At 48.4% G+C, this 18,708-nt stretch overlaps 1 protein-coding gene across 2 annotated transcripts in view; it reads right to left on the reverse strand.

Moving 5' to 3' along the window:
* Positions 1-18,708, reverse strand: part of Ubash3b (ubiquitin associated and SH3 domain containing B) — a 143,864-nt gene that overhangs the window by 38,453 nt on the left and 86,703 nt on the right. The window lies entirely within an intron of this gene.

Genomic DNA, 18,708 nt, shown 5'->3' on the forward strand with positions numbered 1-18,708 from the left:
CAAGTTTTCCAGGAACACGGCAAGGCCAGGTCAGCCAGAGTCACAGAGTTCTGGGTTCAGAGCTGGCTTTGATGCTGACCTACGCTTCCATGGATTCATGCACACAGGCTTACAAGTTGCTACTCACTGCCAACGTTTTCATCAGCACCCTTTTGGGTGCTGGGAACCAGATTTACATGGTCCCTGTCCCCAAGGAATTCAGCCAAGCAGGCAGGAAGACAGGAGTAGTAAGCTAACTATCTGATTGCACTGGGGGCAAGAGGAATGGAGGGGGCTGGGTACAGTGGTGCACACCTTTGATTCAGCACTGGGGGAGGCAGAGCTCAGCTTGGTTTTCATAGTGAATTCCAGGCTACCTAGGGCTACATGGTGAGATCTTCTTTCAATAGTAGTAGTAGTAGTAACAGTAACAGCAATAGCAAGAGCAATGCAGGGAAAACCTGAGAACCTTGACAACACACAGAGTCAAATGACTGCTCCAAAGAGGGGCATTGTGAGCTGGAGAATATTGACTCCTGGGGAAGAGAGCGGTGGCTGCCATGGCGGAAGACACTGAGTGCCTCTACTCCGTCGTGGAATGTAAGCGGACTGATGTACATGGAGCCTTGGGCAGTGCTGACACATCACAGGTGGCCAGTCATTTTCAAAAGGAGTCCTCAATAAGTGATCATTTTCGTCCCCCTTCCAGTACACTGACTTGGGGTCCTCGGGAGAAGGGAAGGAATTCAAGGGGAACTGTTGCTCTTTCCGGGTATCCTTCTCCTGTTTGCCTGCGGCACCTGGGTCTTCCTTTCTCTCGAGACCCCTCTGTGGAGCACTTAGGACAATGAATACTGTGAGAGTCTCTGGGTCAGGCTGGGAGGGGCCTGAGACATCATTTGAGAGCCCAGTTTCTTCAGTCTACCAAGGGAAGCTCCAGTGGAGAGAAGTGGAGAAATCTCTTTCCAAAGCATCCTCCCTGCAGAGCACAGGGCCTAGAATTCTGTTAGCAGCTGAGAGCTAAGTCAGGCCTGGCTTTCCTCCCAGCCTGGCTCGCCTGTGGTCAGCTACCTGGGTGAGCACTGTGAAAGACAGGCCTACTCACTAAGAGGAAGTCCCCAAGAAAGGAAGCTGGCCAAAAGGCTGGCAGCCTCTTACCCTCACCACCTTTGAAAGGTACTCCCCAGGCCGAGACCCCTGCCTCCCTATTTTAGATAGACAAGCCACCTATACACAAAAGCCCACCAGTTGTGGGGAGCTGAAGGCTAGAAACTCAAAAGGATTTAATGTCCCCCAAAGGACTCATTGTCCCCAAAACAATCAGAATAAGGAAAATTCATTTTCAGCCCCAGACAATGTGCTATTTATATAAAGAATCCAATTTCTTTTTCTTGCACCCTTCCCCCCCGTGAAATATATCTGACTGAAATTTAATTTATTTCTTTGGAGGAGCCACGAGAATCCTCTGGAAATGAGAGATCTAATTAAGTTACGGTTTCCCTAACTTAAAAGGCTTGTTTTGGAGAAGGTTCAAAGGGAAAGAGTGGAGCGAGATAATGGAAGGTTTGAGTGTGATAAGTCTGCGAGAAAGGTTAAGGAAACCCCAACAGTTCTTTCTGGAGGGGACAAGAGGGAAGGCTTTCATTCTGTGGAAGGCATCACACTTAACACACCCTCTCTAGCGAGGGTCAGCTGTGTTGACTACAGCACAAAGGGCTGTGGGCCACGAGAGAGAGAGAACTTTCTAGAAGAAATACGTGTTTAACCTTTTAAAACCTTTCTGTTTAGATTTATTTTTACTTCATGTGTACGTTTTATCTGCATGCATGTATATGTGCTACGTTCTCGCCTGGTACCTGCAGAAATCGGAAGACTGCATTGGATCCCACAGAACTGGAGTTATGGGTGACTGTGAGCCAGCATAGAAACTAAGAAGCATCTAGTCCTCTGGGAGGGCAGTAAATGCTTTTACCTGCCCAGCGACCTCTCCGGCTCCCCCTCAGAAGGCAACTTGCAGGGGTTGGTGCTCTCCTTCCGTAAGGATTAAACTCAACTTGTCAGGCTTCGTAGAGAACACTGGTCCTGAAATGTATTTCTAAAGGTTTCTAGAAAGTATTTATATGCCTGAAACAGAGGAGTGAAATTCCCTAGGAAGGGAAAACCCCATTCCTACGGAGCCTAGAGGCCCAAAGCAACCTGGTTACAATTCGGATTGAGCCTGTTCCCAGAACTCTGCCCACAGAACAGACAGACACGGAACAGTGGCAGAAGCCTTCCAGCTCTGCTCAGCTGCAGAGCGAGTTGCCATAGAGCGCCACCCCCACAGCCCACCTCCCTGGGGCCAGCGCCAAGGGCAAGTGGGAGTGTGCCGAGTACAGTCAAGCATCTGCTCCCCTCAGAGCAACCCAGAGGCTGCAGAAGGTTGAGACCTCAGCAGAGAGAGAGAGCCGCCCCTTCAGCCTGGAGAGTCCAGTCCCGCCATAGAGTCTCAGCGGAGCACTGCTGTAGGGTGGCCTCACCTGAGACCAATTAAGTGGGAGAAAACCCATGAGTTCCTGACCTTCTGTCACATGGTACATTCCGGTCCTAACTGACATCTAGCCTTCCTTTGTAGCTGACTATGAAAGACAGCACCAAATCTCTGACTACTAAGGAAAGAGATGAACTCAGGCAACACAGAAGCAAAGACTGATGGACAGGTCCAGCAGGAGGAGGGCCCTAGTCACTGGGAGGAGCCAGTAGTGTCACCAACCAAACACCTAGGTTTGCTCCCTTTCTGCCCAAAGTCCTTCAGCTGCTCCCAGCTCCCAGGACCTTCAGATCTTTGGGTGTGGAGGTTATGCCCCAAAGTCATGCTTTAGAAAAAGGTTCATAAAGTACCTTTCCCACTGGCTTGCTTGTGGCAAACAGCGACAGCCTCTCTCTCCCTTCTTCTTCCCCCTACCTTCCTCACCTCAGTTCTTCTCTTTCTCCCAGGCCCTTCCCTTTTTCCTTTTCGTTGTCTCCCCACAGCTCCAACCTCCTACCTGGAACTCTGCAGGGAATCCAATGAAAGTGGAAGCCAAGCCAGTGCTGCCTTCTGATTGGTGGGCCTCCTTCAGGGCCCACAACCTCTGGTTTCCTTGAGCAAGAACTAGGCTGGTGTTATTTCCAGACACCACAAGATACCCTGCTCTCAAGTCCCTCCCAGACTACATTACTCCGAGCCAATGGTTCTTAACCTTCCTAACGCTGTGACCCTAACACAGTTCCTCATGCTGTGGTGACCCCCAACCATAAAATTACTTCGCTGCTGCTCCATAACTGCAATTTGGCTACTGTTATGAATTATGATGTAAATATCGATGATGCAGTAATCTGATATTTGATCTACAGGCTGAGAACGGCTGCAAAGGCACCATGCTAAGCTGGAAAAGCAACCATGAGAGCTCTTGGTGGTTTGAGGGAAGCAGCAATCTTCTCCCACCCTTGGGCACGATGTTTGCTACAAGCTCAAGCAGCATAATCACTGGGACTTGACTGGGATCCCCTACTTTCTTGCCCTTCGCATGGACCCCTCAGTTGCTACCCTGGTTCTGTGGAGTGCCGCGGGCTGAGACCCTCCTGCTGGTTCAGGTCCCTTGAACGGAACACCTATCAGGGTCTGCAGGATGTGCAGAGGAAGAAAGCAATGGTCTTGTTGGCAGACGGTTCACACATCGAGAGACATGCAAAAAGAAAAACAAAATCAAAAACCAAACAAAAGAAGAGGACCCACAAATGGTTTCTCAGAGGGGAACATGAACGGCTGTGACTGAGGAGGGCACAGTGCCAAAGAGCTCAGATAAGGGGGAGCCTGCCTCTCCAGTGGGGAGTCACGGATTTAGGCTACCCTAGGATAGGGTAAACTAGCCTTAAACTCAGAGATGCCAGGGGCTGTTTTAACGTGCTTCGAGGAAAACAGCGACGGTCTTCATTCACTGGACACCACACAAGCTGCCAGCTTAAGGCAGCCACACTCTGAGCATCGGCTGTGCCATGTTCCTTCAGCCTTCACTCTGTGCAACTGGAGTTCTGACAATTGTATAAGACAGAGTGAGGACGAAACTAAGAACCACCAGGATGTGACAACAGAAGAGGCCAGAGCATCGTGCAGTGCTTAATGGATCCTATTTCCCATCAGTGCCCCAACCAGTCTGAGTTCCGTAGAGGCCTCATGGACAGATTAGCAGGACGGAAAGGGTGTTTGAGGTGCTTCGCAAAGCTGTCTTGCCATTGCAAGACACTGAATGCTGAGGCCGTGGTGGAGACAGCTCTGAGGGAGAACACAGGACAGAATTCTGACAGCTTTGGGGCAAGGATGATGGGCCAGGAATTCAGGGTGTATTCTAAGATGATAGCCAGGCCAGGGGTCACGAACAGAAAGGCTGTGGAGTCTGCCGTTAGATATCCAGTACCTGAAACTTTGCTTCTCAGTTTGACTGTGACTTCTCTCTGTCTGTCTTTTGAATTACAACTGACATTTAATTTCCTGTCCAGGGATGATTTTCTGTTATTAACTGAGTGACAATGAAGGTTAATAAACACTGAACACACCCTTAACACAGGAGACAGGTTGGCCCGGACCTGAGGTCCCCTGTGGTAAGCCATGCCTTCAGAGGTAGGGCTAATGACTCAGCTGCCTGACACCTATAGCAAACCCAGCAAGAAATACGCAGAACGCATTTTTTTACTCAAAAGAGTAAAACCTTGATTCAGTGAACACAAAACGAATTCACTGAATTTCCCAACTGCAGACTAAGTCATCCTTATCCAAAATGCTGGGGGACCAGAAGTGTTTCCGATTCTGTGGCATTTTGGCTTTGAGGGTCCTTGCATAGACTAATGGTTGAGCATCAGAAAGCTGAAGAAGACCTGGAAGCAAAATGGTTGAAGACGCAAAGCATCATGATACTCAGAGGGGTGCAGAATTTGTTTAGAGCCTTTTGGATTTCAGATGTGGGGCTTAGAGACACTTTTCCTTGCTGTACCATAGACCACTCTGAGTAGCTCTCAGACAGAAATACAGTCTCAGCCCCTGCCCCCACCCCCCATTCTTTGTGCTCCAGTTGACTCTGTTCAAAAGACCTATTTGTAAAGAAAAGAGAAGACACAAGGGCAAGTACAGAATCCTCCTAGTGGATAAAATGCCCTATATAACCAGAATTAAATGAATTATATCTCTTCTCCATGTTGCCAAGACAACCGTACATTTTAGAAATATTTAATATGAACTCTAAGATGTAAAAAAAAAATTCTCAACCTGCAGGATAGCAATTGTTAAGTTTTTTTTCACACCTAACACATTTAATTGAATTAAAATATGACCCAATTAATCAGATGACTCTTTGCTCAAAATCAGTTTAACAGCCTGTGCCATTCTGGGCAAACATAGGTGGAGTCAATTCTGTTTTTCAGGAGAGTCCAGACATACAGTGAAGCCCCTGGTGCTGTAAGGGACAATGGAGAGATACTTTCAGAGCACTGTCTGTGTGAAACAATGGTTTTCCTGAGGACAGGGCCTCATTTAGCCCAGGCTGGTCTTAAAACTAACTGTGCAGCCAAGGATGACTTTGAACTTTGATGCTCTTGGCTCGTCTTTCCTGATGGTGAGAGTTTAGGATGTGCCATCAAGCAGGTTTTATGTATGTGTGTATAGTTTTTTTTGCCTGTGTGTACATAGGTGTACCATATGCATGCCTGGTGACCACAGAGGCCAGAGGAAGGAATCAGATGCCCAGGAACTGGAGTTACAGATGGTTATGAGCTACCACGTGGCTGTGGGAATCCATTTGTGGGGTACTGGGCCTGGAATCCAGGGCTTTGTGCATACAAGGCAAACTCACAGCCACAAGGAAACCTTTTTAATTTGGAGGTGGCTTTTGGGTAGAATTGTCAGGGGCATGGAGGAACTGTGGGCTTAGCTGAGCATCTGTGCAGGACCCGGGCAGCTTAGCATTGTGCCTGAGGCTGACAGTCACCTTGAGAGCAGAGGACTCAGGCTGATCTTCCAATTTTTTTTTCTCTCTCTGGTAGAAAAGTAGGATTGAGGAAGTGGGAAAGACTTTGCATACCAGGCACTGAGTACTTGTTACAACCTGCTGACAAACTACAGGTTGTCTGCCCCTTCTGATATAGGAGAGAGGAAGTTGCCCCAGCACAGTGAAGGGACCATTGCTATCCCGAAGCTCACCAGCCACACTGGGGGCTCAAGACAGGAACCTTCATACGTCAGACGAAGTCTTAGTTGCTGTAACGTGCTGAGCAGATGATGTCTGAGGTGGTGACAACGACAGCTGAGCTTGGTCGCCTTGTAAGTTGCTAAGTGAGGGGCTTGGGTGGTAGTGTAGTTAGTCCTTGTAGCATGAGTGTAAAGGCTCAAAGTAGAACCCTAGAATCCACGTTTAAAAACAAACAAACAGGGCTGGAGAGATGGCTCAGAGGTTAAGGACACTGACTGTTCTTCCAGAGGTCCTGAGTTCAATTCCCAGCAACCACATGGTGGCTCACAACCATCTGTAATGAGATCTGGTGCCCTCTTCTGGCTTGCAGGAAGACATGCAAGTGGAACACTGTATATATAATAAATAAATCTTACAAAAAAAAATCAAGCAACCCCCCCCCCAACACACACACACAAAAAGGCCAGCCATAGTGCTGCCTGTCCTGCCTGAGCTGCGGAACACAGACAGCTGAAACCTTGGGATTCCCTGGGCAGCCAGCCTAGCCTACTCAGTGAGTTCCAGGCCAATCAGAGGCACTGTCTCAATAAACAAGATGGATGGCTCCTTAGAAACGACACATGAGGTTGACCTCTCCTCGTCACATGTGTGTATACATATTCTACACATATTCTACAAACACACACCTACATGTATGTACACACACATACATACACACAAACCAGGGGCTGTCCAGATCAATGTATTAACACCACAATCCTTACCCAAGGGCACCCTGGTGGACAGAGCCAGGATTTGAAGCTGTAGGAGTGCCTGCTGGGGAGGCTTACTTGTGATTTGTACTGTAGAGACAAGGCCTACAAGTGGAAACTGTAGTTGCTCAGCCGGCTGCAATGGAATAATCTAGTGGTTGCCACAGTGGTCAGTGAATTAACAGACACTTTTAGTCTGTTAAACTTCCTCTTGCAAGGTACAACTCGCCGCAAGAACAAAATGGTCACTCTTCCAAAAACACAGGTGGAAGCATCCCTTATCACAAACTGCCAGATTTCAGAGGTGTTTTTCGGTTTGGGGGATGGTTCTTTGCACAAACATGGCTGGGTTCCTGCTGTGTTCATGGCTCTGTTTTGCTAGGAACAACCCCTGCCCAGCTGAGCACACATTCCCGTTGTTAATCATTGAAACTAGCAGCCCAGTGTTGGTTTACCCGAAACTTCCCTAATCTCTCGCCTTTCTGTGTGCAAATCAGTAGGCGGTCAGTTATCGCTTGTCATTTGCCATTCCCTTACACAGATAAAAGGGGGTGAAAGGTTGTGCGGAGTTACGATGGCCTTTCAGGACTCTACCCTAATATCTTTTCTGGCCTATTGGGTTACCAAGCATCTTTATCTCTTTTTCCTTTGAGACAGGGTATCACTGTGTAGCCCTGGCTGTCCTGGAACTCACTGTGGAGACCAGGCTGGCCTTGAACTCAAAGATCTGCCTGACTCTTCCTCCTGAGTGCTGGGATTAAAGGTCCCTAATCAAAACATTTGCAGTCCAAAATGTTCCAAAACTCCCAAATTTTGTGTATTATGTCAAAGCTTAAGAAAGTTGGAATTTGCTGGGCAGTGATGGCACACACCTTTAATCCCAGCACTCAGGAAGCAGAGGCAGGCAGAGCTCTGTGAGTTCAAGGCCAGCCTGGTCTACAAGAGTTAGTTCCAGGACAGGCTCCAAAGCTACAGAGAAACCCTGTCTCAAAAAAGAAAAACAAACAAACAACAACAATAAAAAACCCCAAAACAAAAAGTTGGAATTTTAGCATCTCTTAGGTTTCAGGTTTTGCAGATTAAGGCATGTGATCAACACCTCCTGAGATTGGAATTGCACAGTCTAATCAAGTAGCCTCGACAACTCTCCTCTTCCTGTCTGTCACCTACCCAAAGGACTTGCCTGAGCTGGCACCTTCAGGTCAAAGCAGGAACCCCACTCACTGGTATGGGTGACCTGAGGCCCAGCCTGGGGAAGGGTCTTGGCTGGTGGGTTACTAGTTCTGTTCCCTTTGTAGACTCATGGAAAAGTGATCGAAGATCTTCTCATTAGCCCAAGCTTGTCTAGACCTGCTCCAGGCTCCAGCTGTATTCCAGGCTCCATGGAGCTTGGCCACAGAGAGGGTGTCGACATGGGGAACTTCAGAGTCAGTTTCTCTGGGTCTAAGCCAGGCGGTTACCTTACAGCATCAGCCAAGGCTCTCCCTCCTCCCTGTCAAAACTGTGAGCACAGCCAAACCTCTTCTCAGTAGGAACAATGGGCATGACAAAGACATCTGAGGGGCTGGAGAGATGGCCCAGCAGTTTCTAGCACTTCTTGCTCTTGCAGAGGATCCGGGACCAGAGGTCTCAGAACCCACATGGTAGTTCACAAACCATCTGCAACTCCAATTCCAGGGGATCCAGTGCCTTCTTCTAGTCTTCCTGGGGACCAGGCACACACATGGCACATATATGTAATACAAGCAAAAACACTCAAACACACAAAAAAAATAAACAAAAAATAAAATAAGTAAATCTTTCTTTAAAAAGGTTTTTATGACTCCACACATAAAAAAAACACAAAACAAAACAAAAAACCCTGCTTATCTAAAGGGGAGGAGCATCCAGGAACTATTCATTGTCTCTGTCTCTCTGTGTCATCTCTGTCTCTCTTTCTCTGTGTCTCCCCCAACTCCATCCCCCTTTGTTTCTTTCTCCTTCTTCTTCCCCTCCTTCCCCCATCTCCCTCATGAGAATTGATTGCTTTTGCTTAATATTCATTTCTTTTGGACTGTACTCTTAATGAAGGCTCAATCCCACCACAAACCACAACCAGCCCGCTTCCCCTCTCTTCTTTTGTCTTAGGATGGCTCCAAGGCTGGGCAGAGCACATGAATGTGGGAATGGGAAGATGGATGTAAACCACACAGTCAAGATGACTGCAGGCACTTCAACAGCCAGACCCAGCATGCTCCCAGAACAACCAACTTTTATGTAACCCCTGACCTCACCACCCCTGACCTCCCAGGCTCAGGGTCTCTCAGAATCACTGCCCATCAACGGAGACATCTGTTATCCTACCAGCTACAGTAAGAACTCTAGAGATCCAGCCTCTTCTTCAGTTGGTAGTCAGAGGTCAAAGGAGCCTGAGGCAGTTGCTGGTGATCAGCTAAGAGCTATGCCCACCAAGAGCGGGCAGCAGTGGTGTTAGCAAGGCCACCTGGGGAAGTTCAGGGACCGGCCACGTTATTTCTGTTGTGAAGGAAAGTACAAGCAACCAACACTGATTTGCAACTGTCCTTTCCCCAGTCTGGTGTTTAATTTTAATGCTTTCAAGTGTGTGTGTGTGTGTGTGTGTGTGTGTGTGTGTGTGTGTGTGTATGAGAGAGAGAGAGAGAGAGATGAACAAGCCCATAGGAAAGTTGACAAAGAAAAGAATAATGTTTTCAAGGTATTTTGAGGTCCCCCCAGCCACCTAAGTGATGGTGACCCCTTGCCTGCAGGGAACTTGCCCTTGCTGCACCCTTTCCTTGACTTCTGAGGGAATAGTCTTTTCTATTAGGAGGGCCATTTCCTGGCTGTCCAATGGCATATGCACTCAGAAAGTTTGTCCGTGAGTCCAACCTCGTGAACTCACTATTCTCAAACTGATCCTGCCCTTCTGTACCTGGTCTCTCTTTCCTACCCAATAAAAAACGTTTATATTTATCACATTCACCTAAGGGAGTCCAACTACTTGCTAAGAACAGAGGTAGCTCAACCATACAAGCTCATCCCCGAGTCTTGGCACATGTCCCTGTGGGGTTTCCCCAGGGGGCTTTGAGAGGCCAGGAGAGAGGCCTGTCAATAAGCATCAACTGTAATGGGCAGACCCATTTCCGTCAGAGGAAATGCACCTAATGGAAGAAGATGTATTGATCCTGACGGCCTGTGTCAAAGTCAGGCTCCCAGTGGAGAGCCCTTTCAGTCAGCCCGGGTTAATGGCCTGACTGGATCTAATAATGCAATGGCAAGACTTTGGTTGTTGCCTACGAGGCTAGCTAACGGGGAGGAAAATGCACTGAACTTTTTCATAAAACTCATCAGAGAAAGAAAAAAGATGAGCTATTTGGGGAATTAGGTATGCAGGCCCTCCCTAGAGAATTCCAGAGAGGTGAGACTTCTCCATCCACATGCCCTCCATCAGGCAGCCTTCTCAGGGGGTGGTTAGCAGGAAAAATGTTGTTTAGGTTTCCAGGATGTTTATGTGGCAGAGCCCAGCCGCCCAGATGGGAGGCCTTGTTCTGTTCTTGCTAAAAAGAGCCGGGAGCTGTGTGGCCTCTGCTTCAGGGAGGCAGTGGTTTGCAGTTGGGAAACCAGCCATTAGCCCATGGGTGGCAATGTCACAACCGCACTTCCCCACGCTTTTAGGTGTCTCCAGCAGTGTCTTTTCCCCCACATGATGGGGGTGGGGTCGTACACAGGCTCAGGTGTGCTTGTCTGTTGTGTAAAAAAGGCTTGTTACGGGGAACCAAATTCTTCCTAGCTGGAAGACGACAGAAGGCAAGTTATTTCTCCCCAAGACTCAATTTCTGGATTTCTTAAGTCGGGGTAACTCTGCCCACTTCTTCAGGAAGGCTCACGGTTAAGATCAGGTAAGGCATTTGAAGAGCTCTGCGTGGTGTCTTGCATATATTAGACACTGAACAAAAATACCATCTGCACACAACGCCCGTGCCTATGAGCCCATCAATCTTCCCAGTTTTCCAAGGATAAAGGGAAGTTCCACGCTAAGAGAAAGAAGCATTTCAAGGTCAGGTGCTCGGTGACCCAGATTCTTTCTCAGCTGAAACCATCTATAACTTCAGGAAAGGTCTTGAGAGTGTTACAGATTTGGCAAGAGAGAAAAGCTTTCTAGATAGCCCAAGGCAAGGGGCCACGGTGGAAACCAAACCGTGCTGAAGAACGTGACAGAAAGTCTGCTAAGAGGATGGATGCTATGGCCTGGAGTGGCATTTAGATTCGGTAGAAAAGGGAGGAGTCACTGAGAGGCTGTGAGTGGGGTAAGGACAGGGGACAGTAAAGTGGCCCACCCCCTCCATCATCCAGGACAGCACTGCAGGTGGAGGTGTGTCCAAGGACAGTTCTAAAGAGAGGCTTGGGGGGACTGGGGAGATGTTCAGTGGGTAAAGTGACTGCTACACAGCATGGGATCTGGGTTTGAACCCCGTGCACCCACATAAAAGGCAGGCAGTGTGACAAGTGTCTCCTGTCCCAGCACAGGGAAACAGAGATAGGATGATTCTGTGGGCTCACTGGCCAGGAAGGTGAGTTGATCCGTGAACTTCAGGTTCAGCAAGAGACTATATATCCAAGACTAAGGGTAGATTTGACAGAGGAAGATGCTTGGTGTTGGCCCGTGGCTTCTACATGTGCAGTCACGCTGCACGCATGCGAGCACACACACCTTGGATCTCCAGTCACTACAGCCCTCCTTACAGGGTCCTTACTTATCACTCTGCTCACCGGAATAGCTTCTTAGAAAGAAGATGAGGGTTTCTAAAGTTCAGTTGCACAAGTTAAAGTAGTATTATCTATCCCCCAGGGAACCCGAGGCTCAGAAACAACTGCTGTCTTGCGCCAAGGAAGCCAGAGGCGCCATGACCCAGGAATGAGATGACAGATATTGCCATTCAGTCCAGTACCCTGCCCACAGCAGGTGCCCAGTAATATACGGCCACAGTTCCCACTTTGTGACTCTGTTCGCTATAGGGATTGGCTATTTCTGCAGGCTTTCCAATGCTTTTTTGTGGAGGGGTTTCTGAGTGTAAGATGGAGGTTAATTTTTAACCAGCCCCCTGGACTCAAGGTCACACTTAAGGTGTCTATCTTTGAAGTCTCATCAGTAAAGGTAGCCACCTCTTTTTTCAGGTTCTATAGAACATCACGGAGACCAGGCTATCCCAGAGGAACTGTGTCTGTTCTGAGAGTCATGCCAACCCTACAGAGGACAGCCAAGCTGATCTGGGAGGGAAATTTCACTGAATAATAAAGACTGTACTGCCCTCCAAGGTGCTGTGGAGAACGGGGTGGAGGGGGATGGTGGGGGTGGTGAATGTGGAATCACAGAGAGTTCCCAGAGTAATTCAGGCTGGCAGCCCTGAGCAGGGGCTCTCAGGGAAGATGCAGAGAACCCCTCAGGCAGGAAAAGGATAGAGCCAGGGAACACGTCACCCCAACACTGGGGTGAGGTCAAAACTGTGCTAGCGTTGTTTCCATAATCATTTCTGGGGTCTTCCTAAAAGTCCCATAGTTCGAGAGCAGCCGGCCATTCTAAGTTCATAATTTCATACAAAGGAAGGCAACAGGGAGGTGAACAGACATGCCAAGAACTACTCATTAGTTCAAGGAAAAGGCAAGATTAGAACCCACTCCTTCCTGGGTGGGGTCTAAGGTATGACTGGAGCTCAGAGTCAAAGTGCAAGAGGGTTATGGAAGCTGGGATTGCAAGCAGAGAGAAGTCCCCCCCCCACCCCGCCATCTCACACCGCCAGTCCCTGGAGGAACAGTGAACCGGGGTCATTTCAGGTTGCAGATGACAACAGACACTAACTTCTCTTCTCCTCCCCTCCCCACCTCCTCATTCTCTAACCACTAGAATCAGCTAAAAATACTTCCGCGGGGATGGAGTAAGTCCTCCCGAAATGGTTTCATCCCAGAGCTGCTGAAGAGACCGTGACTCACAGCTGCACTGGGTCAGAGGCACGCAGACTAGACTAGTCCTGGTCGTCTTTCTAGGACGCCTATGGGTTAGTCACCTTCAGTTAAGCTGTGGAGCTCATGGGGGTGGGGGGGGAGCAGGCGTTCTACAGACCATTTCCCGCATAAACAGTCGCACCAAACCCCTCCCCTGCCTCCAGGCCTGGTACTCTAAGGTTTCACAGAACTGGGAGGAGAAGTGAGGTTTGAGGAGATGGGATAACTTGGCTGGGTCACACAGATGACAAGAGGGGGTGGTGTCACTGCAGAGTCCTCCAGGAAGCAGGGTCGGTGATGGGGGTCGGGACCAAGGGCAAGTGCTGTGTTTCTGGGTATGGCAGTGCAAAGCAAACCATGCCCGAAAATGGACTTTCTACCAGACACCGTGGTGTTGCTTTAACATTCCATCATTTGTCTGCCCATTCATTCATCCAAACAACCCCTGACAAGCAAGTATTCAGCAGAATTCTGTCACCAGATGCTGTGTTAAGGACCGTGAATACACCAACTGGGAAACAAGGCTTCTGCGCTTGGGGAGACCATCTCAGCCACAAGTAGGTATAAGGAAGGGGAGGAGTTAGCGCTAATGGAGTGTTCGTTATACAATGTACAGGCATTGCTTCATGCAATCCTTAAGTCTTCTCTCTCTCCTTCCCTTTTAAAGAATATATTTATTCTTTGACAATTTCATGTCTTCATATATCTCGATCATATTCAACTCAAGTCCCTTCTCCCACTGTCCCCTTTCTTTCATCTCTTTTTCCTCGTCCTTCTCCTCCTCCTCCTCCTCCTCCTCATATAATCTCCTTTTAAAAATAAACCACTGAAGTCAGGTGGTGGTGGCTCACACCTTTAATCCCAGCACTCGGGAGGCAGAGGTAGGTGGAGTCTGTGAGTTCGAGGTCAGCCTGGTTTACAGAGCGAGTTTCAGGACAGGCTCCAAAACAACACAGAGAAACCCTGTCTCAAAAAAAAAAAAAAACCAAAACCAAAACAAACAAAACCCCCCATGGAATCCAGTTCTTGCTGTCTGTATGGGTGTGCATGCAGAACCACCCACTGGAGCGTGGGCAACCTGCCAGGAGCCATAAGCCCGAAGAAAAATGACTCCCCATCCCCCAGCAGTTACCAATTGCCAATAACTCCTCAGCTAGCAATGGAACATCATCAGCCCCTCTTCCATCAGTTCATCTAATTAATAAGCCATTTTTGATTCAATGGGTCACCTTCTACATGCTAAAAATCTGTAGGTAGAAAAGATACAGAAGGGCTTCAAGGCACAGTGCTTCATCGGGACAGTGTTCGACTTCCAAGCATGCCTGTGACTTCAGTTTCCAGAATCCACAGGAAAGTGCAGGGTGTGGTGCATGTGTCTGTGATCCCAGAGATGGGGAGGAGGAGACAGGCAGATTCAGCTAACCTAATTGGCTTCAGGCCAATGAGATGAACATTTTCTGAGGATGACTCCTGAGGTTGTCTCCAGCCTCCACACACATGCATGTGGTCCACACACACATCTGCACACACAGGAGCATGCACACACATACATACACAGTTTTTTTTTTAAATGAAAAGACAGTTAACGAAGGATCTAGAATCAATCCAAGCCATCTGTCATGGCTCTTATGAGCATGTGAAAAGCGAGTCTGGGTTTGGAGAATTTCTCTAAGGCTTCCCAGGAGGATGTTTCTATCATGACCTTGGAGATGTCTCTGCAGAGAAGCCAACTTCTGTCACCTCAGTGCTGCCAGCTGACACCCTGGGGAAGATGGGAAACCTTTTAACCACAAACTACCAGTCAAGCTCTACCAGAGAAGAGTGCCATGGTGCAACCAAATCTCACTCCGCTGGTCACTTATTTCAAGAGGCATCCATGGAGATCGAAGGCCAGCTAGTCAAAGGGCAAACCAACCTTGGGGTACGGCAAGACTTGTTACTGCAGACTTATAACCAGTACAACATACAGAATTCTAAATACAGAAGACCAAGCAACTCACTCTCCTGCTAGCTCCAGAGTAGGAACTGCCTAAAGGGAGAAGCACAGGGCACGTTTTAGGTGGCCTCCAGGACTTGCAAGTGGCTTACAGTCAACATAAGCCAAGAGGCTGGGCTCCTTCCTCAGTCCCACAGGCAAAGGGAAGTGAATTCTGCCAGCAGCAGAAGCAGCTTGGAGAAGGTTCCCGTACAGGCTTCCAGGTGAGAACACCCTGTAAAAGAAACGCTAAGCGCAGAGACACTAGCCGAGCAGTTCCGGACTCACAGTGTCCCGCAGACGCTATGAAAGAACACAGTGTGTTCGAAGCTGCTGAGATTTAAGGCTCGGTAAAAGAAAATGAAAACATCCAGCCTTTCAGATGGAGGACAGTAGGCATGAAAAGAACACTGAGCGATGTCTGGCTGTTATCAACACAAGAATGTGGAATTGCATGCATGACATAGGGGATATAGATCCTAGATCTTAGGAAAACTGCGGCCCCAATACCTCCTAGCAAGAGCACATCTCACCCCATCCCTAGCACCAGTGAAAACTCAATGTGGGTCTTTCTAGACCAAGGGTTGACAGAGTGGGACCTCAGCAGGAGGGAGCTGAGCCGTCACGATGTGAACTTCATAACCAGACAGATCTCTACCCTCTGGAGCCTCATCCCTGCCTGTGCAAACTAAAGCTTGTAGCATCTATTTGTCTGTGTGGAACGTAGGCAAGAGGCACAAGCTCAGAGACAGCATGGAGTCTGTGCTGTCTCCCAGACAGACTGCCAGCCGCCACCGCTACGTCTTCTTCTGTTTTGCCTGGTTAGGGCTATGCCTTCTTTGGGATTCTCTTGGACAGGATCTTTTGGCAATGTAGTTCTCTGCAGGGGCTCACAAGGTCCACGCTGTAGCCCAAATCCTAGGAAATTCTAACTGGTCTGTTGTAACTGTTCAGCAGCTCAGGGAGGCCAGGCACTGCTTCCTGAAATGATTTACTGTTTCCTCCTCTATGGGAATACTTGGCATTTCTAAGCGGGGACTTACAAAACCCACCAGGAAGTGAGAAGGGCCCCAAACTCTCCAGGCAACCAATAGTCTGCTTGGCCTAACTCCATGCTCCCCTCCCCCTACCAAGTCTTCCCTCTTTTGAGACTCAGCTTCCAGAGCTCAGGGACTGAGAAATCTCAAACCCTGGGGTACAGTAAACAGACCAGTGCTTTCTGAAGACTGGGGACCCTCAAGGAAGCCTTGCACAAAGGAGAGATTCCTAACGAATCTTACTTCCTACTGGGCTTCTGACTGCTCAGAGCCCTTTACTGTACAAGTCTTCCTCTCTGGATGCCTTAGTGGAGCAAGAAGCAGGGGCCAGGCGGTACTTATGAGTTTTATATTATGGACAGAGACCAAACAGCACATTTGTCTAATACTGCATGGCTTTGGTTATCTAGATCTGAGAGATGCATACTCTCCTGGTGTAGGCTGTGATAACTGTGTCCTGCTGCCCGAGGTGGCTGATAAAGAACAGAAATTTACGTGTCACAGTCGTAGAGTCTGAAAGTCTAAGGTCAGGGCCAGCCTGACTGGGGTCTGATGTGGTTCTCTTCCAGGGTGACGGAAGGGGAGTGAAGGAGCGTACTCTAGACATTCACCTATTATATCGCAGGAGTCAAATCCATGAACTCCTACACGACACTCAAGTAGTACTCTACACTCAGAATCCTGAACAGCTAAGTCACTTGTTCTAAATCACTTGTCCTAAATCACTTGTCCCATCCATGAGGGGTTTGCCTCTATGCCCCTATCATTTCCCAAAAGGAAATACTCAGTATATAGCAACCACAGAGTCTCTAAGTACAACATACATAATATAATACATGTGTGGACAAAGATAAGTAAATTCTTATTTTAGGATTCAATAGTGTGTGTGTGTGTCTCTCTCTCTCTCTCTCTCTCTCTCTGTGTGTGTGTGTGTGTGTGTGTGTGTGTGTAGTGGTATTTCATTTGTATTTTAATGAATAAAGCTTGCCTGAAGATCAGAGAGTAAAACTGCCCCACTGGTCAGTCTTATAGACCAGGCAGTGGTAACACACACCCAGTAGACCCTCTAGTTGCCATAGAAACCTGGCAGTGCATTCCTTTAATCCCAGTGGTGCATGCTTTTAATCCCAGCCCTAGAGAAGATTATAAAATGGGAGGAGACAGCTCTCAGCCTCAGTTTCATTCTGAGATTCCTGGAGGTAGGACTGTAATTTTCAGAATGAGGTAGAGGTGCGAGCCAGAGGCTGGCTGCTTTACTTTTCGGATCTTCAGGTTAAACCCCAATTTCTCTCTCTGAGTTTTTATTTATCATGCTTTATGTGTTTATTATTTGGATCAGACATGGTGGCACATGCCTGTAAGACCAGAGCTGATGAGGAGAACCACAAGTTTGAGGCCAATTTGGGACTACAATGTGAGAGACACTGTCCCAAAAAGAAGTGGGGAGGGAAAAGTAGGGAGGTAAAAAAGAAAGGAAAGAAAAAAAAGAAAGAAAAGAAAAGGTATGATATTTGGGAGCCAGTGCCCTCAAAATGTCAGGCCTCAGAGGCTATGGCCTACAGTGTTTCAAATGGAACAGAGACCCGCAGAGGTAAACAGTCTAGTGACAGGCAGTCAGGTGTCTCAGGTTCCCAACTGCTCTCTTGCACATTGACACTATGAGTCTTTTCCACCCAGAAGGGGCCGCTTGCTTTCCTTTTGACTTAGTCAACCCTTTGAGCTCCTGGGCAAGTACTAGTCTACTGGAAGGTGCTGCTACAACCTTGGCAGGAGGCAGAGGAAGCAGACCCTCAGCTTGCCTTTGGTCCTGCTGTGTGGCCACACAGGTTGAGGGACTGTTCCTCCATCTGAAGCTCTGCCCTCCCTAGGGCCCAGCTTCCTCCTTGGATTGCTTCCAGCTCTCCAGGCCTGGCCTTAGTTCTCCACAGTGAGGCACCACAGCAGCTGGGACCATTCAAGATGAGAGACAAAAGAGACAGGAGTCTTTAGGTAGCTCAAAACAGGCTCTACTCTAGACCTTAGGACCATGGCACTGGAGATAATGGGGGGGGGCAGAGGTTGGGGAAACAGCTCAACTTCCTTCTTTGGTAGGTGGAAGAAGAGAACCACAGCATAGACATTCAGAGCTTGGTAGAACAGGAAGTGTCCTGAGACGTCCCAAGTCCCCTTTCCTCTTTCATGATGCTCAGAAGGCTCAAAGAAGAAGACTATGAGGGCAGGATGGTGGTCTACACCGTGCTAGGCACGTCTGCTCATGTCACAGTATTGAGTTAATTCTCTGGGCAGGGCATTGAGACAATAAATAAGTAAGAAACAAACAGGTCTGGTATATCTAGCAATTCTCCTGCTTCAAGTGCTGGGATTACAAGCATGCACCACCATGTCTGGCTAAAGGGGGGAAAAAAACAAAGATAAGAAAACAGAGTCCTAGCAAGCAAGAGAGAGGCAGTTTACATGTGGAAGCTCCAGCTAGCTACTGGCTCACCTGCCAGGACAAGCTCTCCTGTTCTGGAGCAGGAAGAGGGGTTGACTTAGCTCTGAGTGGCTCTGCATGCATTTCAAGGCCAGATGCCCTCAAGTGTTTCCCCATGGTTTATTCTGACTGCTACATTCAAATGCTGCCCCCAAACGTGGTCAGCCTTGATTCCTGCTAGGTCAACATGTGGTATTGCTTATGCCGACATGGGGCCTAATTCCTTTTGTCCTAACTAATCAACTTTCCTCCTTAACCAGTTAACAAATTGCCCCAGGACGTCTGTGTCCAGTGT

The sequence above is a fragment of the Myodes glareolus genome, chromosome 4 (genome assembly GCF_982192425.1).
Source record: "Myodes glareolus chromosome 4, mMyoGla1.1, whole genome shotgun sequence".
NCBI lineage: Eukaryota > Metazoa > Chordata > Mammalia > Rodentia > Cricetidae > Myodes > Myodes glareolus.